Below are 15691 nucleotides of genomic sequence, written 5' to 3' on the forward strand. Positions count from 1 at the left end.
TTAAGTATGATGTAAGTTGGTATTAATTTTGATGTAAATAGGCAATAAATCTGATATAAATTAGCATTGAGTATGATGTAATTTGGTGTTACGCCTGATATAAATTGGCATTAAGTCTAATGTAAATTGGCATTAAGTATGATGTAAATTGACATTACATCTGGTGTAAGTAGGTATTAAGTGTGCTGTAAGTTGGCATTAAATATGATGTAATTTGACATTAAGTTTGATGTAAGTAGGCAATAAAGTGTGCTGTAAATAGGTATTAGATATAATATAAATAGGTATTAAGTATGAAACGTAAATATAATATGAATTTACATTAAGATGTAGGTATTAAATGTACTATAAGTTGACATTAAATCTTATGTGAGTAGGTGTTAAGTGTGCTCTAAGTTGGAATTAAATCTAATGTACGTGAGCATTAAGTCTGATGTAAGTAGGCAATAAATGTGTTGTAAGTTGACATTAAGTCTGATGTAAGTTAGTATTATGTCTGATCACTTAGGCATTAAGTATATTATAAATAAGCATTAAGGATGATATAAGTAGGCATTAAAACACAAAATCCTTAAAATGTAAAAGGATTTAAAATACGCAAAATCTACGTCATAACCTATACAAATAATGACAATAAACGATTTCAGATAATTTAATAATCATAAATTTTCTTAATACACATAATTAAATTGTTTTTTATTCAATTCCCTACACACTACTTCTTCTTTGAGATGTATTTTTTCGCTCTGATTTTCTTCGAACCATTAACAACCATTGAAGCCTATTTGATTCACAGCAACAATTTGTGCAGATGTAAGCTTGATCTCTTCTTTACCATTACACAAAAAGAGATGTGGTTTGCAATTAGTATAGATGCCTTTGTCAACCATGTCTATACAAAACAATCATAAAAAAATAACATTAAATGACATAACAAATATTAACAAGAATAATCATAAATGTAATATTACAATATACTTAATGCCAACTCACAGTACGCTTAATATCTATTTATAGAAGGCTTAATTTCTACTTACAGGATACTTACATCATTCGCTATTGATATGGTTATTCTACAATTTCAGTTTAATTGTATTAAATGATAGTATTCTTAATGTCAGATTACATCAGACTTAATGTCAACATATATCAAACCTAATGCTAGCTTACATCAGACTTAATAACCACTTATATTAGCCTTCATTCCAATTTATCTCAGATTGAATACCACCTTTTATCAAACCCAATACCAACTTAGAATAGATATAAAGCCAATTACATTAGACCTAATGCCAATTTACATCAGTCTTGATGCCAACTTATAATATTTCTAATGCCAAATTAAATCATAATAATACCAACTTATATGTTATATAATGTCAAATTAAAACAAAAAAAAATCCCACTTAAAGCATATTAAATCCAATTTACACAAGATCTAGTGCCTATTTATATCAACTTAAAGCCAATTTATACTAAATCTAATGCATATTTATATAATGTCAACTTACACATACAGAAAAAAAAAACGACTTAAAATGTATTAAATGCCAATTTATAACAATATAATATCAAGTTACAATACACCTAATCCCAAACTTACAACAGAATAACCATCAACTTAAAACAAACATAAACCCAATTTCACACATATTAAATGCTAACTTATATTAGTCATAATGCCAACTTATAATATATTTAAAGCTAATTTTTAGACCTAATGAAAATTTAAACTAACAAACATGCAACATCTATCAGATTTAATGTCAACATCCAATAAATATAATCCCAATTTATATAATTATAAATGCCAACTTAGATAAGATCTATTACCAACTTGTATCATACTAAATAACGATTTACAATAAACAAAATACCAACAGATCTAATGTCAATTCACACAGAAACAACAACATTAGAATGAAATCAAAATTATTATGAACATTTTATTTACTTACGATTCTTCATCTGTTTCCAACTTGACATAACACAGTTTAGCCTTCTTCCGTTCAGGTTTGGGGCTTGAATCTTGGTCATCAACACTGATTTTCGGGTTTGAGATGAGTCTTTTCAAATTCTCCATGGCAAATGCTAAAGTTTGTATTAAATGAAGAGTAAATTTCGATTAGAATAAAAATAACAACTTGAAAATTAATATCAAACTAAGAAAAAAAACCTAAATGCGAATAAAAAAATAACTGAGTAAATGCACGAAACTGAGTAAAAATAACCTAAATTCTAAATATTTGTATTAAATGAAGAAACCGAGCAAGACTTTTGATTAAAAAAATAAATTCGACACTGGCAAGGATTAAGCAACAATGGTGAAAATGGAGAAACTGAGAAGAAAAGAATGAGTTTCTTATTAAATGGGAAATGAAATGAAGATCACTGAATATAAAAAGTTTTTTTTTTTTAATGATGATTAGTAGTTGAGAAATTAAATTGGTGTATTTTACAATGAGGCATTTAAAATGATGGGGATACAGTTTCCCAACTAATTAATTGTGCACATTAGATTAATATTTTTCTTTTATTTTAAGAAATTAGGCCGGTCCATTTAAGACAGCTTCTCAAAAAGCTTATCTTCCATAAGAATTTGTATTCTCGTTAAGTCTGAACTCTCAACGAGGGCAAATTAAATTTGTCATAGATAGTTGAATTAAATTGATTAAAATAGTTACTTTAATTTATAGTTGATGTCTCATTTGCTTTTTGTATGTTTGTCAATGCATTCATTCAATTTACAATCAGCTAGTGTTGTATGAAACCGTCTCACCATGAGACGGATCCATACAATCAAACTAATTCATATCTTTTTTTAAAAAAAAATAATTAACTGATTAAAAAATTGATTTTTTTTTTCTAGTTTTTTTTTAAACTAACAATGTTGGGCCAACCCATATAAGCCGTCTCACTGAGACAGCCTTAACAAAGAATTTGTCATTTATAATATCTCTAATTGTGTATAATTTATTTGATATTAATAACCTTCACATAAAAGGAATCAAACAAGATTTTATTTTAAAATATTTGAATTTGTAGATTAAGAATTAAATACAAATTAAGAGCGAATAGTATTTTAAAAGGCAAATGGACATTAACTCTTTTTTTGAAATCAATGGATATTAACTCTGAATTGGAGAAATATCTAATTTTGTAAATAAATTATAGTATTTTCTCCCTTTTGTTTTACTCGCACTCAAATATTTTTTTGCACATTTTAATGTTTTTTATCGAATTGTTTATATCTAATAATTATAAATAACTAAAATTTTGATATTATGAAACTATGCTACTAGATGAAAATAAATCAAAATCTTATATGATTATGTTTTTTCTCGTATGATAGCCATAATTTGTAAAATTTTATCAAATGATGAATCGTGCAAATGTTAATTTTGGTGAAAGTAATTAAGAACTAAGAAAGAATTTACTTTATTTCTCTAATACTTAACATTTTGGATAATAAAATTATCTTTTCAGTAAAAGAGCTATTCTGAATGTCAAAAATTATTTTCTATAACTTTTTTAAAGAAAATGATAATTTAGCGATCAGACAATTACAACTTAGATCATATTTGTATTGAAAGTACATATTATAGTGAAAATAAACGTCAAACTAAGATTATAAGATATTGGAATAGAAAATTAAGAGAATGTTTGTTGTATTTAAGTGTAAGAAACACCTTTAAGGTGTTGGAGAAAAAGATTTAGAATAATTACTAGTTTACTACCTTTATTTTGGAAGTAAATATTTACTTTAGTGTGATAAAGGAAAAATATTTCCTTCCTTCCCCCCAAAAATAAGGTAAATCATACATCTCCCCTTTTGAATTCACCCATACTAATCTTCATTTGTACAAGTTGACTTCTATTTCCCTATTAAATAATTATTCTCAATAAAGTATGTCAATGACCATTTTAATTACAAAGTGATAGTTTGCACAACAAATATTAAGTTATAATTTTCAATTTAAAATAGCAAATGATTAGTCTAAGTTTTTAACTAATCACTTTAAGTGATCGCATATTGATCAAAAATAATTATTTTAAGATTGTAAACGATCAAAAAGAATTTAAGTAATCATTTTAAAATTACAAGTGGTTATTTTAAAATCATAATAGTCATTTTAACATTGTAAGTGACAACTTTAAAGTTATAAAAGATCACTTTGACGTTATGAGTGATCACTTTAAGATTATAATTGATTAATTTGAGGTTATACTTGGTCACTTTAACATTGTAAGTGAACGCTTAAAATTATAACTTACAAATAACCACTTTAAGATTGTAAATGTATATTGGGTCAGCTAATGGAGATAATCTCACAATGACACCCTTTCTTTTGACAATCACAACTCACAAGTTCTTAAATAAGGGGTCTCACGTTGAGACCATATCTATTAGGCTAACCCAAGATACACTTTTGTCTTAAGATGATCACTTAGAACCTTAAAGTGATCAGTTCAATTTTAAAGTGATCACTTTATTGTCTCAAAGTGTTCACTTATAACCTTAAAGTATTGACTTGCAATCTTAATTATGTCAATTAGACTAATTATATGAGCTTATTTTATGATAAGTCGATTTCATACAAGATTTGTTGTTCACAAAAACTTGGACAAGATGGTCTCATTATGAGACCGTCAATTAGGGCGGCCCAATTCGCGCGTGTAACAACATTTTAATTTTTTGGGCATTTATCAATTTTGACCTTAAAAGTATCAATTTTGAAATTCATACCTTTATAATCAAAATTGAAAAATGCCCAGAAAATGAAAAAAATATCCAAGTTGTTACACGCGCGAATTAGACCGGCCCAAATTGACGGTTTTATTATGAGGCCGTCTCGTCTAAAACCGGCTGTTTGTTGTTTGACCATTTGTGCAAAATTAGTTGGTTTTGATGAGATGGGCCTTCATAGTTTAAGTCACCCAACTATCAAAATATTTTTTAAAGTCCAAACCCATCAGCATTCAAGAATCATTTGGTATGTAACCATGTATGGGATTCGCCTAGTTATTTAAGGCTAGGAGCATAGAACATACAAAAAATTTGAATAAATTAAACTTTTTTTTTGAAAAAATTTCAATGTAAGTTTTGAAAAATCTTAATTTTCAAAATAAGCGTCTTTAATTCCGAGTCTAAGTTTAAGGTTAGGACTAGTGAATAAATTAAAGGAAGACAATGTTATAAAGTTGAAAAGCACAAAAAACAAATACATGTTAATTCGAAGTTAATGATGAACCATAAAATGAATTATTTTTTTGTCCTTTTAAATGTTATAACATTATCTTTCGCTTGTTCGCTATTAGTAAGTAAAACAAGAAATTTTGACTTTTTTTGACCAATTTATTTATTTGCTGTTAGTAACAACGAACAACTATCTGACTTTAGCTTTGGCGATCGTTATTTTGAGAATTAAAATTTTTCGAAACTTATTTAAAATTTTTTTTTCTAAAAAAGCTTATTGTTCTCAATTTTTCATAAACCTTGTTCAGCCTTCAGATGTTTTAATTGCAAAATTTATATGGAATTTTGGTGTTTAATTTTTCATTTTGCAAATACTCATAAGAGACCGCCTCATTATGACCTTAAATGTATAAAATCTGATATTAAAGTGATTAATTTCAACTTAAAGTAAACCTTAAAAGAATCAATTAAAATCAAAAATTTTAATTTTTATCTAAAAGTGATCAATTCTAACATTAAAGGATCAGCTTCTACTTACAAGTTTATAACTTTAAATGTATCAATTATGGTCGTTTTAAAGTCTTCAATTTCGATAATAAAGTGATCAATTAAGACCTTAATGTGATCAATTATATATAAATTGATTAATCAAATAACCAGTTATAACTTTTAAAAGAAATTAATTTTGAGCTTAAAATGTATGAATTATTACCTTAAAATTATCAATTACTGATCACGTATTGCATTGTAAGAAAATTATAATTGGGCGGGTTGCACTATTGGTCTCACGATAAGACGGTTTCTTGCAAGATTTGTTGTTTTCTTTTATAGTTTGTTAAATAATAAAAAAAAATTACATGTTAGCAGCCCTTTTTTTTTATTATTTGTTGATTTGTTAGCTTATTTTTTTTCTAAAAAAGAAATAAACAGTCAAAGATCTAATTTACTAAACATTTTTATAAGCATCTAGGTCAATCATGTAACTTACAAGTAAATAAAAAAAATTAAAGTTATTATAGTTGATCAAATAAATCAACTGAATCAACCAACAACCAATAGTCATGCATCAAACAACTTTAAAATAAATTCACGATCATTTTCTAGTTTTTGTCTCAACTAATTTATTGTATTTTCTCACTTAAAATGTTCCCATCACTTAAAAATTTCTTGTTCATAAATTTCTTTTCTTTTTTATTAGTTGAAACAAATATTTGAATTCTTAATCTTAGAGGGTGATCAATTGTGGTTTATGATTTATTTTAACTTAATATAATTTAGTTTAATTCAATCATACAATTTTGTGCCATATTTAATACTTCACACACTTTTACACACGTAGACACAAAATTGATGTGAATAATTGGATTGGTGTTTTGTCAAGGCTTAAAATTTATGCTTCAAGTTACAATATGATGAGCTGATCCTCGAACTATTTAGGTTAGTTTACCAACCGAGGCTTCACTTTTCCCAACAACATATCCCTAGTGTTTAATTACTTTCTTTTCATTCTCATATTAATCATAAAAATTAATTTTTTAATAATTATTTATTTATAGGCGATTACTCTTATTCAAAATATTTTCTTCGTTTTATATATTTGTTATATATGACTTTTTATGCAATTTAATGTGTTCTTTTAATCATTTATATATTAAACTATACACATCTAAAAATTATAAAAAATTAATATTACGAAAATATGTGATTTAACTATTCAAACAAAATCCCACTTGACTATATATTCTCTTACACATTAATTGCAATATATAAAATAAGTTAGAATAATAAACAGTATAATAACCATAATATAACAAGTATTTCAAAACGAAAGTAATATAAATCACAATTTAAAGTTCCGAACTTTGTGCTTTTATGTTGCACCCATAACACACACACCAAATAATTGAATAAGATATCAATCTTGGGCTAATTTCTAATATCCACTACATTAATAGTATAACATTTCAAGAATCATGTCTTACCACAATTAAAAAGTAAATAGGACTTTTTATATAAGTTATATATTTAATTTTTATCTAATTTTTTTTGGTTCGGCTTTTATATATATATATATATTTTGGGTACTTTGCGCCTCTTGTTTGTATACAATTATGCAAGTCCTCTTCATTATTTAACCAAAATTACGGCAAAAACAATTATTGAAATCTTAAAATCTTAAACAAAAGTGGGTAGGTGGGAAGATTAGCAACAATAATAGAGTATTTAGTAGTGTTTAAATTACTTAATTATTTGTTAATAGTAATAATAATAATATCCGTGCAGGCAGGAGTATTAGTGTATTAGGATCTACAAGTGCATTTCCTTTGACTTAAAAAGCAGAAATACTCACCAATCACCAATTTAATTTTATTTAATAAAATTTAAAGAGAGTGACCCAGAAAAACATAGTGGAGCTCCTCAATTATACAAGGATTTGGAACATTTCTTTTGGATTTCATCAGCAAACTACCTTGTAATAAATATTGGCCGACTTTATTTTTATGTTTATCCCCAAAACATTACAACTTGGCCTCAACTATTGTTCATGTACTCGGTTTCCTTGCTGCTTTAATGATATGAATTTATGTATTGTTCAAAACACATTTCACCAATTCACATTTATTCCATCTTTTAAATAATTTTGATTTTTAGATTTTTTTTAAAAGCTCTGTAAAATTTTAAAAACTATGATATTTTTCTAATAACTTTTTATTTTAAACAATTTTAATATGTTACGTAATTTAATACTAAGACTTTTAGTTTTTTTGGGACCCTGTGTGGTCGAAAGTGTTAAACATGCTTAGAATATTCTATGAATTTTTTTACCTAGCTTCAGAATTGAATTTACAATTATACACAAGACTCGATTTTACCCCTAAGTTAAAATTGATATAAATGAACACATTTGGTCCCAAATATGTATTGCTATTTTGTTGTTCCAATGGTTGAAAGAAACCTAGTCAAGTTGAGAATGAAAAGTCTATATTAAGGCTTGAAAGTGAACTAAAGTATCATCCTTCTTTGCAATTAATTAATGGTAACATGTAATTATGTGGATTGGTGGGAGTTGCATGTTCATCACAAAATTTAATTAATGGGACAAAATTTAATTTGAATTTATTGAATTTCAATTTTTTAATCATTACAGTCAAGGAAATTTCAATCACAAAATTTACCTGCATGAGTAGTATTTAATCATTAGAGTTAAGGAAATTCCAATCCCTTCCATTAAGGAAATTTTCAAATATCTTGCTTAAGTATTTAACATTTAATGCATGGGTGCAATGGGGATGCAACAATGTGCTACAATGTAATGCACAATTGCACACTCTAGTAAAAAAGATATAAGTTTGCTTTTTTTTTTTTTTAAATCTAAAAACAAATTTCCTAGGTTTGGACAAATATATATTCTTTGCAACAAATATATATTCTTTGCATTTAATGACCTATGTTATCACTAAAAAGAGTGGGATCATTTTTTTACAAAAAAGAGTGGGATCATTTTTTTCTTTTTGACAATTAAGAGTAATATATTAACTCCAAGAAAAAAAACCCTTTTACAACCTTGGTTATAAAAGGAACACTCCCCACACACGAAATGGGAGTTACAAAGGGCCAATGCCGACAAACCAACAACCTGCACAAAACAAACCAAAGCCAAAAGAGACCAACAACCTCAAACAAACAGAGATGACACCAAGAGCCAATATCTAGCTGCAACAATGAAAAGAACGGTACGAACCAACTGTTGAGCAAATATTCTAGGTTCCCTAAAAACTCTAAGATTCCTTTGCAACCAAGTTTGATACAACATCACAATCCAAAGACTAACATGTATAAAAGCTCTACTCTTCCTCCTTTTGCACATTCTACTCATATCCTTCACAGCATCATCAAACGAACTTGACCAACGAAAATCAGGAACAAAAGAACTGATAAGCTGATGCATATTTTGAATGAAAGGACGGCTACTAAAGAGGTGATCCCTGGTTTCATCCTCTTGATGACAAAGCACACAAGTGGTACCACATTGAATGCCCCACTTAGATAGCCGATTCTTTGTAGGAAGCCTATTTTGAAAAATTTGTACTTCTTGGGGATGCTTTACCATTACACTAAAGCGCCTTCCAAGGTGGCTTAGGACCACAAGCAACCTTATGTAAATAAGCTTTTTGAACATGAAACCTCCCGTTCACCACTAGGTTGTTCATGTCATCCCACCCATTAAGCTGCTGTCACTAGTGGAAAAAAACGTATTTGCTGCGATTTTTGTATATACGCAGCAATAAATAGGAAAAAGAATTAGAAAAAAAAAACCATTAATTTCTGCGGTTTTAAGGTGTGACCGCAGCAAATACTCAGTAGCACAATTAATTGTTGCGGTTATGCTATGGCCTGCAACAAATAAGTGCATATTAAACTAAAAAAAAATAAATAAATAAAATATAAGCATTATTTGCTGCGGTTATTGAATAACCACAGCAAATAAGTATTAAAAAAAAGTGAATTTTTTTTTATGGCAAACAGACCCTACTTCGCGGCTCGCGGAGTGCAACCTGACCCAGCAAATTTTTTTTTTTTTAAAAAAAACTATTATTTGCTGCGGGCTTCTTTTAACCGCAGCAAATAATGGTCATTTGCTGTGGTTTTTTATAAAGCCCGCAGCAAATACTTGGTTCAAAAAATATACAAAACGCGTTTTGACGTTCAATTGCTTAAAACCCTAAAATAACTTTCTTCAAAAACCCACGACGACGACTGTCTTCTTCTTCAAACTCTTCAATTTTAGAAAATTTCTTCAAAAACTCACGAAAAATCTCTTCAAGTTCTTCAAGTTTTTCAAATCATATAACTCTACTGTGTTTTCTCTTCATTTTGTTCATCATCTTTCAAACCCAACGACTTTGTTTAAGTTGTTCAAGTTCCTGTGTTGTTGAGATTTGTTGCTTCAATAACCACCCAATGCACGAATTTCCTACTCCATCTTTGTTTAAGTTCTTCAACCCACCATTGTTGTTTTTCCTTCAAAAGCCACGAAATTAGGGCTAGTCTTGTTCTTTTTCAAGTCATTGTGTTTTAATAAAGATTTAGTCTTTTTTTTATACTAATTTTGATTTTGTTTTTCATTGTAGGTTACATAATCTTATTTTAGAAACAGAATTATCATATCTCATTACCAAGGTATGTATTTTATATTTGAATGTGAATAATTTACTTATGTATGTACTTGAATATTTAAATGTGAATAATTTTAATTAATTAGGATTTTTAGGGTAGATTAAATGTGAATAATTTAATTATGTATATATGTAGTTGTATATTTGAATGTCAATAATTACTTATGTATGTGGTATCAATGGTTCAATGGGTAGTTGTTCTTGTAAACGACATCATGTAAGATTATAATCATGTAATTTAATTATATTTGCTAGTATTAAACCTGCTTTGCTTTATTATCTGTGTGAAGAAATTTGGAAGTAGGATAGTGGCTTTTGCTTATCGAAAATCGGCTAAGAAACTGAAGAGATTTAAAGAACCTCAGAAAGAAATGAGAATTATATACATTACTTATAAAATACAAGAAGATATCTTTTAGCTAGTGAACAATTCTTTTAGCTTCAATCAGGTTCAAAAGGTTTTGTTGCTTTTGTGTGATTATTTTTATGTTTATAAAGATTTAAGATTGAACGTGCGATGTTTGTGAATGATCAAGTTCCTTGGTGATTGATTGTTGATAATGTATTATTCATTTTAAATTTTTAGGATTAAGTTGGTATTCTAATGTACTTCTAGGATGTTAATTAATTATGTTTTTGGATGAGTTTAATGCTTATTTGTGTTTCGTTGGATTTGCAGATTGATAGTTTGCCATGTCGATGTTTATTCGAAGGACAAAAATTCTCAAATCGTCGAATCCACTATTCACTTTCGCAAGTTGCTTTCTATATGAAACATGTAGGATTGAATCTCAAAAACCGAGAGCTTTTGATGTGTGACACTCTTTTTGGAGTCAAGTATTCATTATTTTTATGACTAGAGTAAGTTTAAAAGTAATTGTGTCAAGTTTAAAAGCACCTTTTGATTTATTAGGACTTTAATTTGTATATGATGTACATATTATTATATTATATATACGATCGAGAGTTTATAAAGAGATTATTGGTGATTATTGGAGTTAATTGGTGATTATCATTGGATTAATCATTGTTTATTACATTGTACATTATTGGATTATTTAATACTATTAAACGAAAACAGCAAAAAAATAAATAAAAATTAACAACTTCGCGGCTCGCGTAAAACTTTGCGGCTCGCGTAAAACTCCGTGGCACAAGGAGCACCTCCTGAAGCAGCAAAAACAAAAAAAAAATAAAAAAGTAACTATTTGCTGCGGTTTTGAGGCTGAACGCAATAAATACCCCTCTTTATTTGCTGCGGTTAAGGGTTGACCGCAGCAAATAATACCCTTTTTTGCTGCGGTTTTTAACCGCTGCATTTAAAATAGGCTATTTGCTGCTATCATTATTGCTTGGGGCCAAAACCGCAGCAAATAATGGCCAAAACACCGCAGCAAATCAGGTTTTTTCCACTAGTGTGTCTACTATCAAAGATTCTAGCTAACATCTACGAAGCAGTGCTAGGGACCCTAAACTGAAAAATATCAGTCCCTTTCAAGTAGTAATCATTAACCCACTTAATCCACAAACAATCCTTTTTCGAAGCTAAATCCCAGAGACTCTTAAGAAGAATCACCTCATTTCAGATACAAATGTTACAAATGTTAAGGCCATCATAGACTTTAGGCACACACAGCTTCCTCCACGAAATTCTAGACTTGAAACTAGTTTTCTTATCAAGAGCTTTCATTTACTACTTGCATTGAACAACACATGAAAGGCCTCACACCATTAATTAAACCTTGGTTAGAATCAGTGGCGAATTCAAAAAAAAAAAAAAAAAAAACAAAAAACGAGTGATGTAAATTTAAGTAGAACATGCCTATTGTATTTTTCTCTCTAGTTACATATGTTAAGTGATGTCAACTGAGCTCAGTGACATCACGCTAGGTCTGCCACTGGTTAGAATGTATTGGATACTCTTATTGTGTATTTAATGACTTGATCGTCAATTGCCAGAGGCATCCTTTGAGCCAGCTAATATTTGTTACTTGTGCTGTTAGTTATGGGAGATCTTATTGAAGGACAATTTAATAGCAAAGACAAATCCTTCAAACCAGCATTAATATACTAACCCTTTCATAAAACCTAGTGTAAACCAAATTTTGCACTAAACTAATTGTATGACATTGTATATATATGTAGTGTTTGACGAGATCAATCTATAATGTTTAGTGGTAATTGAATTAAGGTGATAGGACCTTTGCAACTTATTGCTTTGGAAACCCTCTATAATCTTTCTAAAACCTATGAAAACTCTATAACTAATCCATTTTTATTTAGAAGAGCCCTAACCTAGAGAATAAGAAAAGATTAAATTATTTTTTAACTTTGTAATAATAGTATAATCTATCACATAATTGTACATAATAATAATTGATAAATTTAACACCATTTATCCACAAAACTTTGGTGTCTATACTCAATTGTATTCGAGTATTACATAAAAATAAAAAAATGGAGAACCATTTAAATTGTGTAACTGATATTAAAAATGAATTATAATATGTGAATGAGTATAAAAGAAAATAGTAAAGAAATTTACATGAAAAAAATTATAAAATAAAAAATACAGAATAAAAAGACTAATGTGACAATCTCTTAAAGTGATAAGATGACTATACATTTTCTTACATAAAGAAATTGAAATATTAAATCACCTGTTATCTATACAAATTACAAATCAAACAAGATCAAGCTGTTACATGTTTTTCTAGCGTAAATTTAAAATGGACTTAGTCTATAGTAATGTGCACAATTTCTTAATTTTCCATTGACAACTTTGTATTCCTCGCTCTCTACTACACTTAATTTTACACTCTTACTCACACTCTTTGAATTTAAGGTTGATACATACTATTTTAGTGATGCATTAAATCCATACAAGACCAACACGTATTTCTAATTATCAACTTAACCTCTTTTTAATTCTCATACTTCTAATTTACATAATATTACATGTCATAATTACAAATATTTTTATTATCAATTATTAAATATATATATATATATATATATATATATATATATATATATATATATATGTATATATATATATATATATATATATATATAAAAGTGAATGTAAAATCTTGATAATTTGATAATTAAAAGGTTAAGCTAGAGTGAGAAACCATGAATAATGAATTTAGTAATTATGAGTCTATGATGTCTCCACGTGAGAATAACCAAAAATGAGCTTTCAAACATTTGGTATCTTCACACACTTAATTTGACTACACTTTTTGTTATTCGATGATTTGTATACTTCAACATATTATCATTTATCACAATTATGAACATATCAAAAACACTTTCAAAGACCGAAAGTATCAAATATAATGAACGAATTGCATCAATTCTTTTATTACCCTTCATTTATTACCAAAGAAAATATTAATATTCCTCCGATTCAAAGCAATTATTCCATTCGATTTTTTGACACTATTTATTAATCCCTTTTAATTTGCACTTTATTCTTAATTTAGATGTCAAAATATATAGTCAAGAAGGATTTTATTTGATTCGTCTCCATGTAAATTTTTATTAATATTATTTTTTTATAATTTTATGCACAATTAAATTAATAATATTCATAATTAAATTAGTATATTAAATAGTGTAAAAACAAATATAACAATTGATGTCAATTGATGGAGTACAATGCAGCAAATTCCAAAATTATAACCATGGAAATTCTTGATATTAAAATCATGGAGGGATCATGATTCATGACATTTTTAACATAACATAAATACATAATCAACATTTATACTGTATTATTTTTAAAGTTGTATTTACAAAACTAGTGTATAAACATGTGCAATGCGAGATATTTTTAGCATCGATATATACATAAATATATGATATTAAGAAAATAAAACGAAAGATATTATTAGGTAGTAGAAATCCTTAATTTTTTACAGTTATATGTATAAATTAACTCTATAATTTTAAAAATTGTCAATAATATATTATGCAGTATATTATATTCTCTAATTTACTTAATTTAAGTATAAAAAATATTAGTTAAAGATACTTTAATGATAGAGATTAGATACTGGTCAAATTCAAATATCAAGTCATTTTTTATCTAATAAATGAGTTTTATTTAATAAATTCTATTTAGTTGTGATACTTAAAATTTTCCAAACTTTTTAGTATGACGTATAATGATTATGGTGAGATCTAAGCATCCCAAACCCTAACAGCTGCTACTACTTGTACATGTATTATCTTTTTAATGTTGCTTAAAAATATAATATGATGTCAGAGATTGAAAATCATAAATTAGTTTAATGGTTAAAATTATTTTTTTTTTAACACGAAATGATTTTGATTGGCACCATCAATAGGATTGTTTAATTTCCTGTCCACTTGCATATAACCCTAGAATCAAAATGGTGTGGTTGAAATTGTAGTAATCAAATATGATCCTCCATTACTCCAAAATTAAATTCTTTTAAAATATGATTCTCCATTTGATTATCATACGATAATAATTTTAATTCCAAAAGCTAAAAAGGGAAATTCACTATAATACTCCCTCCTATTCAGCTTATGTGTCCCATTTGGCCATTTCCTTTTATGGTCAAGTCACCTTAATTGTCCCATTTCTATTTTTGGTATGGGTTTATGACTTTTATGCCCTTAGTAACTTTATCCTATTTTCAATTATACCCTCCATTACCCATACTAATTTTCCTTCCTTACATTTAAAAACCCATAATACCACTCTCTTTCCTACCCTTAGGGTCCCACTTTTGACTCTCCTTAAAATCCATAAAAAGTCAAATGGAACTCCTAAGGTGAATAGGAGGGAGTATTATCTAAAGTAGCCACCACCGTTGGTATTTGGTAAGATCTTAGAAGTTGGCGGGTAGAAAGACAAAGGAAACATGCAAAAGACAATTGACCATGTAATAACTTATAAACTTAACAGACAACAACTCAACAATTAACTAAAACTACCATTTAAAGTAGCTTATATTCGATTTGCTTCAAAATAAATTTAGTTATTATTTATTTTTAACTAACTCAATATATTTGGTATAATTGCTGAAATAAATACAATTATCATTTATTCTTAATTATTTAACTTACAAATAAATTTTGAATATGGTTAAAAATAATAGATGGGTTTATTTTTAGTAAATACATCTCATAAGCGAATTTAATTATTTTTAAAAAATAATAGTTAAATTTATTTTCAGCAAATAAAAAAATTATATTTTTTATTGGCTAGAGAATTCGTATAGCAAGGAGGGTAACGCATTAAAAATTCTCATAGGTAATACTCTCTCTATTTTTAAATATT

Source organism: Amaranthus tricolor, chromosome 1 (assembly GCF_026212465.1).
Source record: "Amaranthus tricolor cultivar Red isolate AtriRed21 chromosome 1, ASM2621246v1, whole genome shotgun sequence".
Taxonomy (NCBI): domain Eukaryota; kingdom Viridiplantae; phylum Streptophyta; class Magnoliopsida; order Caryophyllales; family Amaranthaceae; genus Amaranthus; species Amaranthus tricolor.